At 63.6% G+C, this 21,251-nt stretch overlaps 1 protein-coding gene across 1 annotated transcript in view; it reads left to right on the top strand.

The window, feature by feature from the left end:
• Positions 1 to 21,251, top strand: part of MAP3K13 (mitogen-activated protein kinase kinase kinase 13) — a 50,305-nt gene that overhangs the window by 1,292 nt on the left and 27,762 nt on the right. The window contains exon 2 of the mRNA XM_054166370.1: positions 1,278 to 1,423. The gene's annotated coding sequence lies outside the window, so the exon portion shown is untranslated. The remainder of the gene's footprint in view (positions 1 to 1,277; positions 1,424 to 21,251) is intronic.

Genomic DNA, 21,251 nt, shown 5'->3' with positions numbered 1-21,251 from the left:
CTGTGGGGTGGGAAGAGGATGCAGCCTGCTGGGCTGGGAGCCTCAGTGTTTGTTGTCCCTTTGCTTGCATGTTTGTCACAGCAGGAGGGGTGGCATCAGGAGCTGTGTGTGCAGGAGCACTGCAATCATTTATGCTTCTCCTAAAGTTTGCTTAGGGTCAGGAAACCAAATCTTTGGAGTTTTGGTACAAAGGGAGATGTGAAGAATCAGGAAGAGATGAGCTGGGAACATTTTATTTGCAGTCTGATCCAGCCTGAGTGAAGTCCTCTTGCACTGGGGAAGCTGTGAGCTGCTTGCTCAGTTAGATTAGAACTGGTTCCTGAAGGGTTTATGAGCCTGGGCCTGCTCAGCTCTCAGGCTGCTCCCAGCTCCTGTCTGGAAGGGCAGGCTGAGTGCTGGGGGTTCTGCTGCAGGGGAACAGGAGCAGCAGGATGTGTTCATGGGGTGCTCCAGCTTGAGCACTGGGGCTACTTCTGGGGCCCACAGGATAGGAAAGACATTGAAGGGCTGGAACGTGTCCAGAGGAGGGCAACCAAGCTGGGGAAGGGTCTGGAGGGCATAGAGAAGAGGCTGAGGGCTCTGGGGGTGTTCAGCCTGGAGCAGAGGAGGCTGAGGGAGACCTCATTGCTCTCTGCAGCTCCCTGAGAGGGGGCTGGAGCCAGCTGGGGCTTGGGCTCTGCTCCCCAGTCTCAGGTGATGGAAGGAGAGGCAATGGCCTGGAATGGTGCCAGGGGAGGCTGAGGTTGGAGAGGAGGAGAAATGCCTTTGGTGCCAGAGTGGCCAGGGACTGGCAGAGGCTGCCCAGGGAGGTGGTGGAGTCCCCATGGCTGGAGGGGTTCAGATCACAGAATGTTAGGGGTTGGAAGGGGCCTCCAGAGGTCATCCAGTCCAACCCCTGCCAGGGCAGGGCACCCAGGGCAGGGCACCCAGAACACAGCCAGGGGGAGTTGAAAGGCTCCAGAGCAGACTCCACAACTTCTCTGGAGCCTCCTCCAGGCTCTGCCACTCTCACAGGGACAAAGCTTTCCCTCCTGTTCCCCTGGCACCTCCCCTGCTCCAGCTTGCCCCCAGTGCCCCTGGTGCTGTCCTTGCACATCCCTGAGCAGAGCCTGGCTCTGTCCTCCAGCACTGCCCTGCACACACCAGCTGTGGTGCTTCAGGGTACAGGTCAGTGGTGGTTGGGTTGCTCTTAAAGGTCCTTTCCAGCCTGAATGGTTCTGTGCCTGCAGGAGCATTACTTGAATTCTGGTTCTGAGTTTTCTTGCTCTTCTTTCTAGAGAGAAGAATTCAGTGCTGGACTCTCCTAAGCATTGCTGGTGGTGCAGCTGCAGGGCACAGCCTGGTTGGCCTGGCTGGAAGAGGAGGCACATGTGCAGCGAGCCAGGAGGACATGGGCTGTCGGTGCAGCTGGGAGCATGATCAGGTACCAGCAGCTGTTGATGCTCCAACCACAGAGCTGGTCAGGAGCCCCCTGACACAGCAAAGCCTTCCCTGGCTCTGAGGCTTTGGATGTGTCTAGCTTATGATGCTTACTGCCTGCAGATGTTCCTTCCAACAGTGACAGCCAGGGCCTAGGTGTAGAGCAGTTAGGAGCCAGCTGGTCTGGCGGGTGGTTGGTGATCTTCTGTGTCCCATCCTTGGCTTTCTGACATTCCAAGGTCCTCCCAAAGCTCTCTGGACTGGATGCTCCTCCAGAAGTGCTTCCTGTGCCCAGAAGTGCAGGCAGTTGTGGAGCAGGTCTGAAGCCACAACAGCTCAGGTGGTCTGGGGCTTTGCTGACTGCAGGGGGGTCCAGCCCCACACATTCTATGCTACATTAGTTGGGTTCTTGCTCTCTGCCATGGGCTGCAGGGTGCAGAGGGCCTGACAGGAATCCAGGCTGCTGTGAGTGGAGCAGAGGAACCAGAGAGTTCCTTTTGAAATCTGAGCAGGTTCTAGGTTCAGTCCTGGAAGAACAGAGTTGAGGGAGGGGATTCTGCCTCTCTGCTCTGCTGAGACCCCACCAGCAGCCAAACCATTCTGTGAATCTCAGAGCTCCAGAGGTCAGCCCCTTGTGCCCCAGCAGCTGCTTCTCCTTCCCCAGTGTCAGTGCCTCAAGCAGTGTCAGACTTTGCCCTGCACAGCTGCTGGGCTTTGGCTCAGCTGCTGCTGAGCTGAGGCTGGAAGCTGTTGCCACAGGCAGTGCAGGGCTTGTGCACCTCTTGTGTCCTGCCTCAGAGACAGGCTGGGCGCTGGGAGCAGTTTCTTCCCAGCAAGGGCTCTCAGGCAGTCCCAGGCTGCCCAGGGAGGTGGTGGAGTCCCCACCCCTGGCCGTGGTGCTGAGGGAGGGGTGCAGGGGCAGGGGGGGGTCTGGGCTCCGGGTGAGTTGGACTTGGTGACCTCAGAGGTACCTTCCAGCCCGAGGTCCATGGTTCTTTGCCATCCCTTCGAGCGGCAGCTGTGAGCAGGGCTGGCTGTCCAGGCTCCCACCCTGCTGCTAGGGGGTCCATGAAGCTGTGGCCTGGCACTGCTGGGGCAGGCAGCATTTGTGTGCTTTGTGCTTCTGCTCACAGCTCTGCTGCCTGCCTTTGGAGTGACACCGTGGAGGGGGTGGCTGCTCTCTGACAGTAGCCAGGTTCAGCTCTGGGAGAGAGCCTTTGGGAGGCTGAGCTGGGCAGAGGAGGAGTGAGAGATGCAGCAGGCAGCCAGGAGCCTGCAGCTTGTGCAGGGAGACAAAGGCAGCGGTGAGCTGCAGGCAGCCCTCAGAGGTGAGGAGAAACCTCCCCGGGGAGCAGGCAGCACTGGGCAGAGCTTCCTGCAATTGGAGCAGCGAGGGCTCAAAGGGAAGCCTGGGAGGCAGGCACAGCTAGCAGGGGGTGGATGTAAACCCTTCCTCTGCCTAGTCTGAGCGACCTGATCTCTCTCCCTGGCTGGCAGCTTCCTAGAGCACACTCCTAGAAAGCTTTTTCCTTCAGGGAGCTGCCCCTGAGGCAAAGGTCTCTGAGTGCAGAGGACTTGGCCTGGCACAGGCTGCTCCTGCCTGGCTGTGGCTCTGTGACACAGGACACAACATGACCTTAGACTGCTGCATTTAGCAAAGTTCTTCTCGTGGCCTAAGCAAATTGTTCTGGTTGCAGTTGCAGGCTGCAGTTGCAGTTCTGGTTGCAGTTTGAGTCTGTTGCATTTGCTGCTCCCCAGGCTGTGGAGGCTCCTGCTCAGCAGGGACAGTTCCTGCATTTCATGGCAGTGTCCTGCACCTCCCTCAGCTGTGTGCTCTGTGCACACTGAGCAGCCTCAGACACTTCAGAGCTTTGTAGCTGGGTTGGAAGGGACCTGAAAGCTCATCCAGCCCCAGCCCCTGCCCTGGGCAGGGACACCTCCCACCAGCACAGGCTGCTCAGGGCCTCAGCCAGCCTGGTCCTGAACACCTCTGGGAGGAGGCAGCCACAGCCTCCCTGGGCAGCCTGTGCCAGGCTCTCCCCACCCTCACTCTCAAGAGTTTCTTCATCTCCAGGCTCAATCTGCCCCCTCCCAGCTCAAAGCCATTGCCCTCACCCTGAGCTAGCTTACCTCAGTGAGGGCCTGGCTTGTCTTTGGGTGATTTCTCTCTTTCCTGACTCAGAAATGAACTCTGTCAAGGCTGAGCAGCCCAGGCCTCCTGCTCTTGTCAATGGGTGGAAGTTGCCTTGGTTTTGATGTTTATAATTAGAGCTCAGTCTGTGATCTCCTCTCTCCTAAACCCTTATCTGCAGCCCAGCTGCTCAGCAATGCTTTCTATATTTGTGCAGGTGGTTTTTTCCCTCTGAAGAAAATGTGACCTTGGGGAATTGTGCTGCATTTTTTAATCACTTCTTCAGCTCCATCAGTTCCTCCCTGCCATAGCTTCCCACCTGTGCAGGCCAGTTTTGGGGGATGTGGCCTGAGTCCATGCTGGTTCAGGTGGCAGAGTTCCCCTGAGGAGGGGCACCTCAGTGGGCAGCTTCCCCTGACACAGGGGTGGTGTCTGTGCACCCTGCAGCTGGCCAGGGGCTGCCAGGCTGGGCAGCTTCCTTGCTGCATCTGCTGCCAGTGTAGCAGCCAGGAGATGGACTCCAGCCTCTTAGCACTGTTTGCTTTCCTGATGGACTTTCAGAGCCTCTCCTGGTGTCCTAGGAGCTGGCCCATGTTCCTTCAGGGGTCACTTTGAGGCCATCACTCGAAGAAGGACATTGAGGAGCTGGAGCAGGTCCAGAGAAGGGCAGCAGGGCTGGGGAGGAGCAGCTGAGGGAGCTGGGGGTGTTCAGGCTGGAGGAGGCTGAGGGAGACCTCATTGCTCACTGCAGCTCCCTGAGAGGAGGCTGGAGACAGGTGGGGGTTGGGCTCTGCTCCCCAGTCTCAGGTGATGGAAGGAGAGGCAATGGCCTGGAATGGTGCCAGGGGAGGCTGAGGTTGGAGATGAGGAGAAATTTCTTTGGTGCCAGAGTGGTCAGGGCCTGGCAGAGGCTGCCCAGGGAGGTGGTGGAGTCCCCATGCCTGGAGGGGTTCCAGAAACCTGTGGCCATGGCACTTGGGGCCAGGGTTTGGTGGCCATGGTGGGGCTGGGTTGGGTTGAAGGTTGGACTGGATGAGCTCAGAGGGCTTCTCCAACTCAAATGCTGCTGTGGTTATATGAAAGTCTGCAGGGGCAGTGTTTGGAGCCTCCTTAGCCTCAGCAGTTCTTGTTCTCGAGGTGCTGGGATGCCTTCTCCTAACACTTCAGGACAGAGGGGTGGCAGCCATGGTCAGCTCTCTGCCCTCCTTTCTAAGGAGACCTAAACATCTCACCATGGCTCACTGATGGTTTTTGAACTGCTCTGATGTTTCTGACCTAGAAAATATCTGAGGAGTTAATGTCAGGAGGCAGGGGCCAGGCTCTGGTTGGTGGTGCCCAGGGACAGGACAAGGACCAGCAGGGACAAGCTGGAGCCCAGGAGGTGCCACCTCAGCATGAGGAGAAACTTCCTTGGGGTGAGGCTGCTGGAGCCTGGAGCAGGCTGCCCAGAGAGGTTGTGGAGTCTGCTCTGGAGCCTTTCCACCCCTCCCTGGATGTGTTCTGTGTGCCCTGCTCTGGACTGGATGATCTCCGGGGGTCCCTTCCAGCCCCTGCCCTGCTGTGCTTCCATGACTCGATGAAATGCCCCCCGTGTGCTTGCCACAGGAGGTGCCCGTCGGTGTGGAGCTGTGCCTGCAGTGGCTGCTGTGTCGTGGCTGGAGGTGGTGCCCAGCAGTGGCTGTGCGGCCGTGCGGTGCCCGGCTCTGTGCCCGCTCTGGGGAGCTGCTGCGCCCGCCGCGGGCAGCGGTGCGCAGTGGAGTGCCCGGCGGTGTGAGTGCTGTGTTTTGGCTCTGTCGGGGCCGGTGCAGCAGCAGTCACACACAAGCCTCCCATTGTTCTCCCTCCTTCAGGCCGTGCTCGTCTTCAGCCACTGCGATAACGGCAGCCAGGGGCTGCGCTGCTGCGATGGGCAGCGCCCCGCGCCGGGCAGAGCAGCTGGCTGTGGTCGGGCACGGCGCTGCGGGCACGGCGCTGCGGGCACGGCGCTGCGCCCAGGGCAGCGCTCGCCGAGCGGGGCCTGGCGGGCGCCGGAGGATGCCCTCGGCCGCTGCTCTCCGCAACGGCAGCTCCGGTGCCATCTTACCCAGCGGCTTCGCTTCGCTTCCCAGCAGATTGTCCTCGGCGTCCTCTCCCCCCGCCCTCGCCGGCGGGTCCCGGGGCGGGCCGGGGCCGGGGCCGGGGCCGGCGCTGCCCGCGCGGATTGGCTGCCCCCCGCCGGCGGCCGCCGGGGCTCGGAGCGGCCCCGCTCCATCCATTCATGAATCCGTGACGTCAGCGGCGCTCGGCTCCTTTGCAGCAGGCTGCGGGGCTGTGGGGGTGGAATTTCCTTTTATTTTGCAACACTTCCTTCGGCCTTTCTCCCTTTTGCCTTCCCCCCTTCCAGCTCTCAAAAGGAGCCCATGGAGCAGCATCAGCTGGCAGCCTGGCACCCCTGTGAGTACCCGGGGCGCGGCGGCTCTTTGTGTGTGTCTGTGTGTGCCTGCGGTCAGTGCCGGCCTCGCACCGCCCGCTGCAGAAGGACAGATGGATGTGGCGGTCGTGATGCGACAGGGGGGAGCGGAGGATGCCGAGGGAAGGGGCGAGGCGGCGGCGGCGGCGTCTGTCCGTCCGTCCGTCCGTCCGTCCGTCCGCCCGCGGCCGCCCGGCCCTGCGCCGCTGCCGTGCGAGACATTTGCCAGTTGCGGTTCTGCACGTTACCTTCCCGTGCCCCCGTTAAAGGGGAAGGGATGGCAGCGCAGGAGGATATTTATGGAACGCACGGGGATGGCAGGGGGTCGCTGGGGACATCATTGTATTTTCTGCCTTCTGAGGCGGTTGTAATCTTTCCCCCTCGCAGCTAATCAAACAATTCCTCCCTTGTGTGCCAGCAATAACTAATCAGATTTTGGAGATGGAGAAGAGCTGCATTGTTTGGTTTGGGTTTTTCCCTGTCAGCTGGGCAGGAATTTGTCCCTTTATGGCCGCAGGCAGCCGGAGCTGTCCCTGCTGTGCCGCACGCATGGCTCCTGCCCCTGGCAGAGGAGCAGCCTGGGGCAGCACTGCAGTCACCCTGCTGCTCGCTGGGCACCGCTGGGCAGCTCCTGCTTGCCCGGCTGGAGTCCCAGGTCACGTTGGCTGCCGGGGGTGAGGGCAGCTGCTCTGCATGGCTCAGGTACTGCAGCAGCTCAGCCAGCCTTGGGTATTTTAAGTTGCTCCGGAGCAGGATGACATCAGAGCCATGTGTTTGGATGCACTGATTTTATCAACAGGCAGCCTGCTCCTCGGCACAGGCTGGGGCAGCCTGTCCTGATCGACGGTTTTGAGGGAGAAAATATTAGAAATCACCCCCAAAAGGGTGATTGAAGTGAGAGAGGGAGGAGGGGCTGAGCCAGTCTGACTGCCAGTCGTGGGCACACAGAACCTGCTGCGAGTGCAGCCACAGATGCCCTGGGATGTGGAGGGTGAAGCTGTCATTCCTTTGGAAGGTTGCTCCTGCCCTTTTCCTTGTGTCCCCAGATGGGTGCAGGGTTTTGTTCCTAGGGAGAGACGACCCTGTGCATCTCTGGGGCTGTAACAGACCTCGCTGCGAAACCCCAAACAAATCAGCCCTGGCTTTGGTGTACTGGAGGCTCTTGTGGTTTGTTTTCCTTAACACCAGTTGGGTTTCCTGGAGCTGGGGCCTCCAGTCTGACTCTTTGGTCTAGAATGGTTCTGTCATTCAGGTTTGCCTTTGTCCCCTGCTCCCTGGTAGTTAAATTTATAGCTGGCATTCATTGTGACCCCTGTGTCTGGCACTGGGAGATACCTCCCTGCTCAGAACACATGGCAAGGGCTCTTCTGCTCCTCAGCTCTCTGGGAACTTGCATTTTAATATGCTTGGGGTTTGGTTTTCCTCCTGGCTGTAATTTTAACCTTCTTTTGTCTCCTGTTGTAAAGATTTGGTGAGTGGCTTATCTCCAGGGCATCAGGAAAGTGAGCAGGGATGGATTCGAAGCTCTTCATAGGTAATGTAGTTGACAGTTAGGAGTGAGAAGAGGCTTCTGCTCTGAGCAGGGGCAGGGAGGGTGTTGGAGGACTTCCTCTTGTCCCATGCTAGAGTGGAGTTGTGCAGACCTGGTAGCACTTCCAGCTACACTTCAGATCTGAAAGAAGCTGCAGGCAGGCTGGGGAGAGACTGTTCAGAAGGGGCTGGGGGGACAGGACCAGGGGCAGTGGTTTGGAGCTGGAGCAGGGCAGGGTCAGGTTGGACACCAGGAGGAAGCTCTGCACAGGGAGGCTGGGCAGACACTGGCACAGGCTGCCCAGGGAGGGGGCTGAGGCTCCATCCCTGCAGACGTTCAAGGTCAGCCTGGAGGTGTCCCTGTGACTGCAGGGCTTGGACAGGATGCCCTTGGAGGGTCCCTTCCAGCCCAGTGCAATTTGTGGTCTGAGAGGTGTGGAGTGGATTTCAGGACTTGTCAAAATGGCAGTGTTGGAGGAAAGCTTTTCTGTCTCATGCCCACAGATGTCAAACCAGCACAGGTGCCTCCAGCCCTGGGCCTTGGGGCCAGGGTGGGCAGCAGAGGGCAGCTTCGGAGCATTGCTGTGCAGAGAGGGGTTCAGCCAAGCTCTCACCTCAGCTCCTGTGTCTGGAGGAAGGCAGCAGCAGCCTTGCTGCTTTTACAACTTCAGGGAGTTTCTCAGCTGTCACTGAGTCAAAGCAAGTCAGCTGAGCATCACCTCTGCACCCCCAGGAGAGGCTCTGCACCTCTCAGGAGCTTCAGGCTTCTGGGGTTCTCTTAATCCCTCCTTGGCAAATGTCCTGCAGGAGGGCTTTGGGGTTTGGTGGCTTTGTGACACTACAGCAGATCAGTCTCCCAGCCTGGGCAGGGGGCAGGAGGTGTTCCACCTGAAGCACAGCATGGGCTGCATGTCAAGGTGGCAGCTGGCACAGCAGTGCTGGGGAGGGCTGGGAGCAGGAGCTGTGTGTGTGCTTGCTGCCAGCCCAGCTCACCGTGCAGGCTGCCCTCTGTCTTGCCCTGCTCACAGCTGCAGCCACTGCAGGGGTTCAAAGGCAGCAGCAGCTGGGGGGAGGCCAGGGGGAGGAGTGGAGGTTTCTCTATGGGGACATTTTCTTCATTCCTGGGATGCTTCTCCTTTCTTGTTCCCAGCCTCTAGCTGGCTTCTGGAGGCCACACCTGGACCACTGTGTCCAGTTGGGGGTTCTTCAGTTCAGCAGAGACAGGCAGCTACTAGAGAAGGCCCAACAGAGGGGCATGAAGATGCTGAGGGGACTGCAGCATCTCTGAGGAGAGGCTGGGGCTGCTGAACCTGGAGAAGGGCAGCCTGAGAGGGGATCTTCTCCATGCTGATGAGTAGCTAAAGGTCAAGAGGATGGGGCTGGCTCTTTTCAGTGGTGCCCAGTCACAGGACAAGGGGGAACAGGCACAAACTGGAACACAGGAGGTGCCCCTGGCACTTAAGGAGGAACTGCTCTCTTTTGAGGTGCTGGAGCCTGGGAGCAGGCTGCCCACAGAGGTTGTGGAGTCTCCTCTGGAAGCTTTCAAAACCCTTCTGGGCACCATCTTGTGTGGTCTGCTGTGAGTGACCCTGCTCTGGCAGGGGGACTGCACTGGGTGAGCTCTGGAGATCCTTTCCAACTCTTAACACCCTGTGATCTGGCAGGGGGACTGCTCTGGGTGATCTCTGGAGATCCTTTCCAACTCTTAACACCCTGTGATCTGGCAGGGGGACTGCTCTGGGTGATCTCTGGAGATCCTTTCCAACCCCCCCACTGCAGGACACCAAAAGCAGTACTGCAGCTGGAGCTTTTGTGCTGAAACAGACAACCTAACTCAGCACCCCTGTGTGCCTGAGGAGGTTTAGCAGCTGTAGCCAGAAGTGCTCTAGCAGGGATGAACCAGGGTGCTGAGTGCAGGGTGCTGGGTGGCCTGTGTCATGTCAGGCTCTGGATGCTGCTCTGGGGCTCTCCAGGCCATGTCTGCTGGTGCTGTCCTGGTGGTGTTGCCATCCCACACAGCCCTGCTGGCCTGAGAACGGGATCCCAGCTCTGTGGTGCTGCTCTCCCCACTCAGGCTGTGCTAGCAGTGAGGCTTAGGAGAGGCTCTGAGCAGGGCACTGTTCCTGCTGCTCTGTCCAGCAGCAATCCTCTGTGCTCACTCTGCCTGCCAAAAGCAGCCCAGTGCCACTGCCCTGCTCAGCTCATTGCCCAGCAGCTGCATTGCCAGTGTCACCCAAGTGTGCCCTTCCCCTTGGCTTTGCCCTTGTAAGGAGTCCCTCCCCAGCTTTCATGAAGGGGGAAAGGCGCTGGACAGGGGCTGGGAGTGCCAGGATGAGGACAGTGGCTTTGAGCTGGGAGAGGAGAGACTGAGACTGGAGAGGAGGAAGAGATTCCTGAGAGTGAGGGTGGGGAGAGCCTGGCACAGGCTGCCCAGGGAGGCTGTGGCTGCCTCCTGCCTGGAGGTGCTCAGGCTGGGCTGGATGAGGCCCTGAGCAGCCTGTGCTGGGGGGAGGGGTCCCTGCCCAGGGCAGGGGCTGGAGCTGGGTGAGCTCTGAGGTCCCTTCCATCCCAACCATTCTGTGAGTCCGTGGATCAGGTGCTCACACTCTGGTAGCTGGGTGGGGGGTGCCTCCAGGCAGTTTCTTGCTGTGATGAAGGTTGTTGAGCTCCCTTGCCCCTGGATGTGCAGCCCAGCAGCTGCTGGTGCTGGCAGGGTGGTGTCTGGCTGTGACATGCCCCAGGTGCTGTGCAGACACTGAATGAGTCACAGGGACCACAAGACCAGGAGCGAGCCTGGGAGGGAATTTACCTGAGAGCAGCCTGCCCCTTCCTGTGCATGTGAGAGAGTTGGATCCTTCCCTGCACTCCTGGAAACAGCACTTGGCTGTGGAGCTTCATCCTCAAAGATCCTGCAGACAGCACTGCTCCTTGCAGGGGAGCTGGGGTCTCAGCTCTGTCGGTGGGGGAGCTGCAGGATCCTGCTCCTGGCTAGCACTGGGACGTGCTCCTGGCTGCACCTGGCAGTGTCAGGGCTGGCAGGCAGCTGAGCCCTGCCCGTGGAGGTCTGCCTGGGCTTGGCAGTTGTGGAGTATTTGAGTTGAAATCTTCTAATCTGTTGTTTCTATTTAGTAACCAAGCATGGAGCTTGAATGGGCTGAGAAGGCAGTGAGGAGTTCTGAAGGGTGAGGAGAGAGAAGAGCCTCAAGTCTGGGTTTTAAAAGCTCTTTCAGACTGTGAATCACAGAGCCACAGAGTGGCTCAGGTTGGAAAGGACCCCAGAGCTCATCTGCCCCAGCCCCCTGCCATGCCCAGGGACAGCTCCCAGCTAGACTCAGCTGCTCCAGGCCTGGCCCTGAGCACCCCCAGGCAGGAGGCAGCCACAGCCTCCCTGGGCAGCCTGTGCCAGAGCCTCAGCTCCCTCCTGCTGAACAACTTCTTCCTCAGCTCCACTCTGACCCTGCTCTGCCTCAGCTCCAAACCATTTCCCCTTGGCCTGGCTCAGACCCCCTCAGCAGAAGTCTCTCTGCAGCCTTCCTGCAGGATCCCTTCAGGTCCTGGCAGGCAGCTCTGAGGTGCCCCTGGAGCCTTCTCCTCTGCAGGCTGCACAGCCCCAGCTCCCTCAGCCTGTGCTCAGGGCAGAGCTGCTCCAGCCCTGGCAGCATCTCTGTGGCCTCCTCAGGGCTCTCCCCAGCAGCTCTGAGTCCTTCTGCTGGGGACAGCAGAACTGGAGGCAGGATTGGAGGTGAGGTCTGAGCAGGGCAGAGCCCAGGGGCAGAATCCCCTCTGCTGCCCTCTGCCCACCCTGCTCTGGCTGCAGCCCAGCACACAGCTGCCTGCTGGCTCCTGGGGAGCTGCTCAGCACCCAGCACCCCCAAGGCTCTTTCTTCAGGGCTGCTCCCACCCCACTCTGCACCCAGCCTGAATTTGTGCCTGGGGATGGCCTGACCCAGCTGCAGGACCTTGCCCTGGGACTGGCTGAGCCTCTGCAGCTGGCCCTGGCCCTCTTCTCACACTGTCTGAGGACAACTGGAAAGTTGAAAGAGCAGAGTGTAGCTCAAGTTGGTTTCTAAAGGTTGATCTCAGTCCAGCTCCAGCAGTAACTCAGAGGTCTCCCAGGCTGCCTCTGCAGCACTTAGCTCTTTTACAAGAGCATAGCTGAGCTGGGCTGGAGGAGATCAGTGCTCAGCTACACAGCAGAACCTTGTGGTGTTTAATGCATGCATGCAGCACCCAAAGAGCCAGGGTGAGGGGAAGGAGAAAGAGCAAATGGACATAGAAAGAGACAAGAGATTTGACACTGTGCCTCATGACATCCTGGTCACCAAACTGGACAAGAGTGGACTTGAAGGATCGCCTCTGGCTGGTAAGGAATTGCCTGGGTGCCTGCACTCAGAGAGCCTCCAAAGGGAGACCAGTGACAAGTGGAGTCCCTCAGGGTGAGCACTGGGACCAGTGCAGGTCAGCATGGTCCCATGGACAGTGGGAATGAGGCACCCTGAGAAGGCTTGGGGATGACCCCAAGCTGGGTGCTCTGCTTGGCACACCTGAGGGAAGGATCCAGCCAGGGGGACCTGGGCAGGCTGCAGAGCTGAGCCCAAACCAACCCCATGGAGCTCAGCAGGGCCAGGGGCAAGGTCCTGCAGCTGGCTCAGGGCAGTGCCAAGCACAGAGCCAGGTTGGGGCAGGAGGGGCTGAGAGCAGCCTGGGGGAGAAGGCCTCGGGGGGGGTGGAAGTCCCCAGGAGCCAGCAGTGGTCCCTGGCAGCCCAGAGCCAGCTAAGTGCTGAGCTGCAGCCAGAGCAGGGAGAGAGCAGCACAGGGAGGGGATTCTGCCCCTCTGCTCTGCTCTGCTCAGAGCCCACCTGCAGCACTGCCTCCAGCTCTGGGCCCCCAGCACAAGAGGGACCTGGAGCTGCTGGAGAGGCTCCAGAGGAGGCCATGAGGATGAGCAGAGGCTGCAGAACCTCCCCTGTGGGGCCAGGCTGGGAGAGCTGGGGCTGTGCAGCCTGCAGAAGAGAAGGCTCCAGGGAGAGCTCAGAGCAGCTTCCAGCAGCTGAAGGGCTCCAGGAGAGCTGGGGAGGGACTCTGGACAAGGGCTGGGAGTGCCAGGATGAGGAACAATGGCTTTGAGCTGGGAGAGGAGAGACTGAGAGTGGAGAGGAGGAAGAAATTGTTGGCAGTGAGGGTGGGGAGAGCCTGGCACAGGCTGCCCAGGGAGGCTGGAATTGGAATGGGCTGCCCAGGGAGGTGGTGAAGTCACCATCACTGGAGGTGTTCAGGAGGAGACTTGATGGGGTGCTTGGTGCCATGGGTTAGTTGATTAGGTGGTGTTGGATGACAGGTTGGACTCAATGATCTTGAAGGTCTCTTCCAACCTGGTTTGTTCTATTCTGTGGCTGCCTCCTGCCTGGAGGTGTTGAGGGCCAGGCTGGATGATGCCCTGAGCAGCCTGTGCCGGTGGGAGGGGTCCCTGCCCGTTGCGGGGGTTGGAGCTGGATGATATTTAAGGTCCCTTCCAGCCCATTCTGCCAGTCTATGTATTTAGAATTAAGCAGCCAAGCATCCAGTCCTGTTTTTGGCTGGGAGAAGAGCTGAAGCCAAAGCTAACACCAACAGCAGCAGATCCCCCCTGGGCAGCAGGCAGCCAAGAGCCAGCCCCTGCCCGGTGCTCCAGGAGCCTCTCCAGCAGTGCCCAGCCCCTGCCAGCAGCAGCTTCACCTAACTGGGGTTCAGCCCTGCACAGAGGCCTCCTCTGTCCTCTGCAAGGTATTTTTGGATCTGCAGAGAGCTCTCCTGTGTTCTTCCAGGGCTTTGCATTCTTCTGCTCCAGAATTGCATAACCTGCTGCCACAGGCACCCGCTGACGTTGCATAATGCCTCCTGCATGCACTGCCGCATCTGCTGCACCCATCTGTTGCACGATGCAGCCCTTGCTGGGCTTCCCCAGCCAGGGCCTCCTCTTCCACAGCCAGGAGACTCTGCCAGCTACCTGCCTTCAGGGTGATGGTAGCCAACCAGGCACCACCTTCCACTGCACTGTACAAGAACTGCAGTCCTGGCACTCCCAGCCCTTGTCCAGAGTCCCTCCCCAGCCCTCCTGGAGGCCTTCAGCTACTGGAAGCTGCTCTGAGGTCTCCCTGGAGCCTTCTCCAGGCTGAATCAAGCACTTCTTCCCCACCCCATGGGAGAAGTTCTTGAGGGTGAGGGTGGTGACACACTGGCACAGGCTGCCCAGGGAGGCTGTGGATGTCCCCTCCTTGGAGGTGTTCAGGATGAGGCCCTGAGCAGCCTGTGCTGGTGGGAGGTGTCCCTGCCCAGGGCAGGGGGCTGGAGCTGGATGAGCTTTGAGGTCCCTTCCAACCCAACCATCCCATGGGGCTGTGATGATGTCTTGAGTAGCTGTGGGGTGGGGCTGGGCTGTGTCCCCTGCAGGAGCAGCATGGCTGGAGGGAGCCTGAGTGCTGGAAAGCCCTGAGGCTGTTGTGTAGGTCTGGTCCCTGGGCAGCCGGAGGAGCTGCCCCCAGTGGGCTGGGGGGGTGGGCAGGGCTCAGCTGGGAACACTGGGGGAGCTGAGGTGGGGGGTTGGGGGTTGGGGTGCTTGCAGGGGGTGGTTTGGATTTCTTTTGTTTGGGGATTTAGTTGGGTGTCTTTTGGTTTGGTTTGTTTGTGTCTCTTGCTTTGGGTTTGGTTTTGTTTGTTGGGACTTCTGTTTTAATTTGTTGGGGGGGGTTGGGTTGGGGGGGTTTGGGTTGGGGGGGTTGGGGGGGTTGGGGGGGTTTGGGTGGTGGGGTTTGGGTTGGGGGGGTTGGGGGTTTGGGTTGGGATGGTTGGGGGTGGTTGGGTTGGGGGGGTTGGGGTGGTTGGGTTGGGGGGGGTTGGGTTGGGGGGGTTTGGGTTGGGATGGTTGGGGTGGTTGGTTTGGGGGGGTTGGGGGTTTGGGTTGGGATGGTTGGGGTGGTTGGGTTGGGATGGTTGGGGGTGTTTGGGTTGGGGGTATTTGGGTTGTGGGGGGTTGGGGGTTTGGGTTGGGATGGTTGGGGTGGTTGGGTTGGGATGGTTGGGGGTGTTTGGGTTGGGGGTGTTTGGGTTGGGGGGGGTTGGGGGTTTGGGTTGGGATGGTTGGGGTGGTTGGGTTGGGATGGTTGGGGGTGTTTGGGTTGGGGGTGTTTGGGTTGGGGGGGTTGGGGGTTTGGGTTGGGATGGTTGGGGTGGTTGGGTTGGGATGGTTGGGGTGTTTGGGTTGGGGGGGGTTGGGGGTTTGGGTTGGGATGGTTGGGGTGGTTGGGTTGGGATGGTTGGGGTGGTTGGGTTGGGGGTGTTCGGGTTGGGGGGGGTTGGGGGTTTGGGTTGGGATGGTTGGGGTGGTTGGGTTGGGATGGCTGGGGTGTTTGGGTTGGGGGTGTTCGGGTTGGGGGGGTTTGGGGGTTTGGATTGGGGGTTTGGGTTTGGTTTTTGCTTTGTGGGTTTTTTTGGTTGGTTTTATCCTTGGGGTGGGGCTGGACTGGGTTGGGTTTGTGAGAGTTTGGGTTTCAGTTTGTTTCATGATTTGTTGTTTTTCCCTGGAGGAGGGCAGCCAAGGCAGGGCAGTTGTGGTGAGGCTTCAGGATATGTTCCTTTGTGATTCCTTCCCTGGAATAATGTGGCTTAAAAACCCCAACCCAGTCCCACTGAAAGCAAAATTCCTTCCCTCTTCCATCTGCTGTTACAATTTGTGTTCACAACAAGCAGCAAACCCCAAATGCATGCTCCAAGGAGTTGCAGAGCAGGAGCAGAGGAGGGTCTGATCCACTGCTGCAGCCCTTTGCTTACTGGAGACCAGGACAAGAGGAAGTCTGTTGGGCTCCTGTCTGAGTTCAGCAGCCAAGGGTCAGCAGTGGCAGCCAAGGCTCTGGCACTTGCCAAGTCAGCAGCTCCCAGCGCTTCCTGGTGCTGAAGTTGTACAGGGTGGAAGGTCAAGAGGTGGGGAAGGACTGGGAGAGTCAACCTGGTGTGAGAAGTACTCTGTGGAGAAACAGAGAGGAGCAGGAGGGCAGGAGCCGCAGGCCGGGTGCAGCCGGAGGGCAGGAGCCGCAGGATGGGGCCAGCAGGAGGGCAGGAGCCGCAGGATGGGTGCAGCAGGAGGGCAGGAGCCGCAGGATGGGTGCAGCAGGAGGGCAGGAGCCGCAGGCCGGGTGCAGCAGGAGGGCAGGAGCCGCAGGATGGGTGCAGCAGGAGGGCAGGAGCTGCAGGATGGGGGCAGCAGGAGGGCAGGAGCCGCAGGATGGGGGCAGCAGGAGGGCAGGAGCCGCAGGATGGGGGCAGCAGGAGGGCAGGAGCCGCAGGCCGGGTGCAGCAGGAGGGCAGGAGCCGCAGGATGGGTGCAGCAGGAGGGCAGGAGCTGCAGGATGGGGGCAGCAGGAGGGCAGGAGCCGCAGGATGGGGGCAGCAGGAGGGCAGGAGCCGCAGGCTGGGGGCAGCAGGAGGGCAGGAGCCGCAGGCTGGGTGCAGCAGGAGGGCAGGAGCCGCAGGATGGGTGCAGCAGGAGGGCAGGAGCCGCAGGACGGGTGCAGCAGGAGGGCAGGAGCCGCAGGCTGGGTGCAGCAGGAGGGCAGGAGCCGCAGGCTGGGTGCAGCAGGAGGGCAGGAGCCGCAGGATGGGTGCAGCAGGAGGGCAGGAGCCGCAGGCTGGGGGCAGCAGGAGGGCAGGAGCCGCAGGCTGGGGGCAGCAGGAGGGCAGGAGCCGCAGGATGGGGGCAGCAGGAGGGCAGGAGCCGCAGGATGGGGGCAGCCGGAGGGCAGGAGCCGCAGGATGGGTGCAGCAGGAGGGCAGGAGCCGCAGGATGGGTGCAGCCGGAGGGCAGGAGCCGCAGGATGGGGGCAGCAGGAGGGCAGGAGCCGCAGGCCGGGTGCAGCCGGAGGGCAGGAGCCGCAGGATGGGTGCAGCAGGAGGGCAGGAGCCGCAGGCCGGGTGCAGCCGGAGGGCAGGAGCCGCAGGCCGGGTGCAGCCGGAGGGCAGGAGCCGCAGGCCGGGGGCAGCCGGAGGGCAGGAGCCGCAGGCCGGGTGCAGCCGGAGGGCAGGAGCCGCAGGATGGGTGCAGCCGGAGGGCAGGAGCCGCAGGCCGGGGCCAGCAGGAGGGCAGGAGCCGCAGGCCGGGGCCAGCAGGAGGGCAGGAGCCGCAGGATGGGGGCAGCAGGAGGGCAGGAGCCGCAGGCCGGGGGCAGCAGGAGGGCAGGAGCCGCAGGCCGGGTGCAGCAGGAGGGCAGGAGCCGCAGGCAGGGTGCAGCAGGAGGGCAGGAGCCGCAGGATGGGGGCAGCAGGAGGGCAGGAGCCGCAGGCCGGGTGCAGCCGGAGGGCAGGAGCCGCAGGATGGGTGCAGCAGGAGGGCAGGAGCCGCAGGATGGGGGCAGCAGGAGGGCAGGAGCCGCAGGCCGGGTGCAGCAGGAGGGCAGGAGCCGGAGGATGGGTGCAGCAGGAGGGCAGGAGCCGCAGGATGGGTGCAGCCGGAGGGCAGGAGCCGCAGGATGGGGACAGCAGGAGGGCAGGAGCTGCAGGCTGGGTGCAGCAGGAGGGCAGGAGCCGCAGGATGGGGACAGCAGGAGGGCAGGAGCCGCAGGATGGGGGCAGCAGGAGGGCAGGAGCCGCAGGATGGGGGCAGCAGGAGGGCAGGAGCCGCAGGATGGGTGCAGCAGGAGGGCAGGAGCCGCAGGATGGGGACAGCAGGAGGGCAGGAGCCGCAGGCTGGGTGCAGCCGGAGGGCAGGAGCCGCAGGATGGGGGCAGCCGGAGGGCAGGAGCCGCAGGATGGGTGCAGCAGGAGGGCAGGAGCCGCAGGATGGGTGCAGCCGGAGGGCAGGAGCCGCAGGATGGGTGCAGCAGGAGGGCAGGAGCCGCAGGATGGGTGCAGCAGGAGGGCAGGAGCCGCAGGATGGGTGCAGCAGGAGGGCAGGAGCCGCAGGCCGGGGGCAGCCGGAGGGCAGGAGCCGCAGGCCGGGTGCAGCCGGAGGGCAGGAGCCGCAGGCCGGGGGCAGCCGGAGGGCAGGAGCCGCAGGCCGGGTGCAGCCGGAGGGCAGGAGCCGCAGGATGGGTGCAGCAGGAGGGCAGGAGCCGCAGGATGGGTGCAGCAGGAGGGCAGGAGCCGCAGGATGGGGGCAGCAGGAGGGCAGGAGCCGCAGGCCGGGTGCAGCAGGAGGGCAGGAGCCGCAGGATGGGGGCAGCAGGAGGGCAGGAGCCGCAGGATGGGGGCAGCAGGAGGGCAGGAGCCGCAGGATGGGGGCAGCAGGAGGGCAGGAGCCGCTGGATGGGTGCAGCAGGAGGGCAGGAGCCGCAGGATGGGGGCAGCAGGAGGGCAGGAGCCGCAGGATGGGTGCAGCCGGAGGGCAGGAGCCGCAGGCCGGGGCCAGCAGGAGGGCAGGAGCCGCAGGCCGGGGCCAGCAGGAGGGCAGGAGCCGCAGGATGGGGGCAGCAGGAGGGCAGGAGCCGCAGGCCGGGTGCAGCCGGAGGGCAGGAGCCGCAGGATGGGTGCAGCAGGAGGGCAGGAGCCGCAGGATGGGTGCAGCAGGAGGGCAGGAGCCGCAGGCCGGGTGCAGCCGGAGGGCAGGAGCCGCAGGATGGGTGCAGCAGGAGGGCAGGAGCCGCAGGATGGGTGCAGCCGGAGGGCAGGAGCCGCAGGATGGGGACAGCAGGAGGGCAGGAGCCGCAGGCTGGGTGCAGCAGGAGGGCAGGAGCCGCAGGATGGGGACAGCAGGAGGGCAGGAGCCGCAGGATGGGGGCAGCAGGAGGGCAGGAGCCGCAGGATGGGGGCAGCAGGAGGGCAGGAGCCGCAGGATGGGGACAGCAGGAGGGCAGGAGCCGCAGGCTGGGTGCAGCCGGAGGGCAGGAGCCGCAGGATGGGGGCAGCCGGAGGGCAGGAGCCGCAGGATGGGTGCAGCAGGAGGGCAGGAGCCGCAGGATGGGTGCAGCCGGAGGGCAGGAGCCGCAGGATGGGGGCAGCCGGAGGGCAGGAGCCGCAGGCCGGGGGCAGCCGGAGGGCAGGAGCCGCAGGCCGGGGGCAGCCGGAGGGCAGGAGCCGCAGGCCGGGGGCAGCCGGAGGGCAGGAGCCGCAGGCCGGGTGCAGCCGGAGGGCAGGAGCAGCAGGCCGGGGGCAGCAGGAGGGCAGGAGCCGCAGGCCGGGTGCAGCAGGAGGGCAGGAGCCGCAGGATGGGGGCAGCAGGAGGGCAGGAGCCGCAGGCCGGGTGCAGCAGGAGGGCAGGAGCCGCAGGATGGGGGCAGCAGGAGGGCAGGAGCCGCAGGATGGGGGCAGCAGGAGGGCAGGAGCCGCAGGATGGGGGCAGCAGGAGGGCAGGAGCCGCAGGATGATGTGCAGCCGGAGGGCAGGAGCCGCAGGCCGGGGCCAGCAGGAGGGCAGGAGCCGCAGGCCGGGTGCAGCAGGAGGGCAGGAGCCGCAGGCCGGGTGCAGCAGGAGGGCAGGAGCCGCAGGCCGGGGGCAGCAGGAGGGCAGGAGCCGCAGGATGGGGGCAGCAGGAGGGCAGGAGCCGCAGGCAGGGTGCAGCAGGAGGGCAGGAGCCGCAGGATGGGGGGCAGCAGGAGGGCAGGAGCCGCAGGCCGGGTGCAGCCGGAGGGCAGGAGCCGCAGGCCGGGGGCAGCAGGAGGGCAGGAGCCGCAGGATGGGGGCAGCAGGAGGGCAGGAGCCGCAGGATGGGGGCAGCAGGAGGGCAGGAGCCGCAGGATGGGGGCAGCAGGAGGGCAGGAGCCGCAGATGGGGCAGCAGGAGGGCAGGAGCCGCAGGATGGGTGCAGCCGGAGGGCAGGAGCCGCAGGATGGGTGCAGCCGGAGGGCAGGAGCCGCAGGCCGGGGGCAGCAGGAGGGCAGGAGCCGCAGGCCGGGGGCAGCAGGAGGGCAGGAGCCGCAGGCCGGGGGCAGCAGGAGGGCAGGAGCCGCAGGATGGGTGCAGCAGGAGGGCAGGAGCCGCAGGATGGGTGCAGCAGGAGGGCAGGAGCCGCAGGATGGGTGCAGCAGGAGGGCAGGAGCCGCAGGCCGGGTGCAGCAGGAGGGCAGGAAGCCGCAGCCTGGGGGCAGCGGAGGGCAGGAGCCGCAGGCTGGGTGCAGCAGGAGGGCAGGAGCCCGCAGGATGGGGGGCAGCAGGAGGGCAGGAGCCGCAGGCTGGGTGCAGCCAGGAGGGCAGGAGCCGCAGGATGGGGGCAGCAGGAGGGCAGGAGCCGCAGGATGGGGTGCAGCAGGAGGGCATGAGCCGCAGGCCGGGGCAGCAGGAGGGCAGGAGCCGCAGGCTGGGTGCAGCCGGAGGGCAGGAGCCGCAGGCCGGGTGCAGCAGGAGGGCAGGAGCCGCAGGCCGGGGGGCAGCAGGAGGGCAGGAGCCGCAGGCGATGGTGCAGCAGGGAGGGCAGGGAGCCGCAGGCCGGGGGCAGCAGGAGGGCAGGAGCCGCAGGATGGGGCAGCAGGAGGCAGGAGCCGCAGGCCGGTGCAGCAGGAGGGCAGGAGCCGCAGGAGGGCCTGCAGCAGGAGGGCAGGAGCCGCAGGATGGGTGCAGCAGGAGGGCAGGAGCCGCAGGCTGGGTGCAGCCGGAGGGCAGGAGCCGCAGGATGGGGGCAGCTGGAGGGCAGGAGCCGCAGGATGGGTGCAGCAGGAGGGCAGGAGCCGCAGGATGGGTGCAGCCGGAGGGCAGGAGCCGCAGGATGGGTGCAGCAGGAGGGCAGGAGCCGCAGGATGGGTGCAGCAGGAGGGCAGGAGCCGCAGGATGGGGGCAGCAGGAGGGCAGGAGCCGCAGGCCGGGTGCAGCAGGAGGGCAGGAGCCGGAGGATGGGTGCAGCAGGAGGGCAGGAGCCGCAGGATGGGTGCAGCCGGAGGGCAGGAGCCGCAGGATGGGGACAGCAGGAGGGCAGGAGCTGCAGGCTGGGTGCAGCAGGAGGGCAGGAGCCGCAGGATGGGGACAGCAGGAGGGCAGGAGCCGCAGGATGGGGGCAGCAGGAGGGCAGGAGCCGCAGGATGGGGGCAGCAGGAGGGCAGGAGCCGCAGGATGGGTGCAGCAGGAGGGCAGGAGCCGCAGGATGGGGGCAGCAGGAGGGCAGGAGCCGCAGGATGGGTGCAGCAGGAGGGCAGGAGCCGCAGGACGGGGGCAGCAGGAGGGCAGGAGCCGCAGCCGGGGGCAGCAGGAGGGCAGGAGCCGCAGGATGGGTGCAGCAGGAGGGCAGGAGCCGCAGGATGGGTGCAGCAGGAGGGCAGGAAGCCGCAGGATGGGTGCAGCAGGAGGGCAGGAGCCGCAGGATGGGTGCAGCAGGAGGGCAGGAGACCGCAGGCCGGGTGCAGCCGGAGGGCAGGAGCCGCAGGATGGGTGCAGCAGGAGGGCAGGAGCCGCAGGATGGTGCAGCAGGAGGGCAGGAGCCGCAGGAATGGGTGCAGCAGGAGGGCAGGAGCCGCAGGATGGTGCAGCAGGACGGGCAGGAGCCGCAGACTGGGGCAGCAGGAGGGCAGGAGCCGCAGGATGGGGTGCAGCAGGAGGGCAGGAGCCGCAGGATGGGGGCAGCAGGAGGGGCAGGAGCCGCAGGATGGGGGCAGCAGGAGGGCAGGAGCCGCAGGATGGGGGCAGCAGGAGGGCAGGAGCCGCAGGATGGGGGCAGCAGGAGGGCAGGAGCCGCTGGATGGGTGCAGCAGGAGGGCAGGAGCCGCAGGATGGGGGCAGCAGGAGGGCAGGAGCCGCAGGATGGGTGCAGCCGGAGGGCAGGAGCCGCAGGC

This window comes from Dryobates pubescens, chromosome 13 (genome assembly GCF_014839835.1).
Source record: "Dryobates pubescens isolate bDryPub1 chromosome 13, bDryPub1.pri, whole genome shotgun sequence".
NCBI classification, from domain to species: Eukaryota; Metazoa; Chordata; class Aves; order Piciformes; family Picidae; genus Dryobates; species Dryobates pubescens.
The sequence above is the reverse complement of the archived record's forward strand: the minus strand, read 5'-3'. Positions and strand labels throughout refer to the sequence as shown.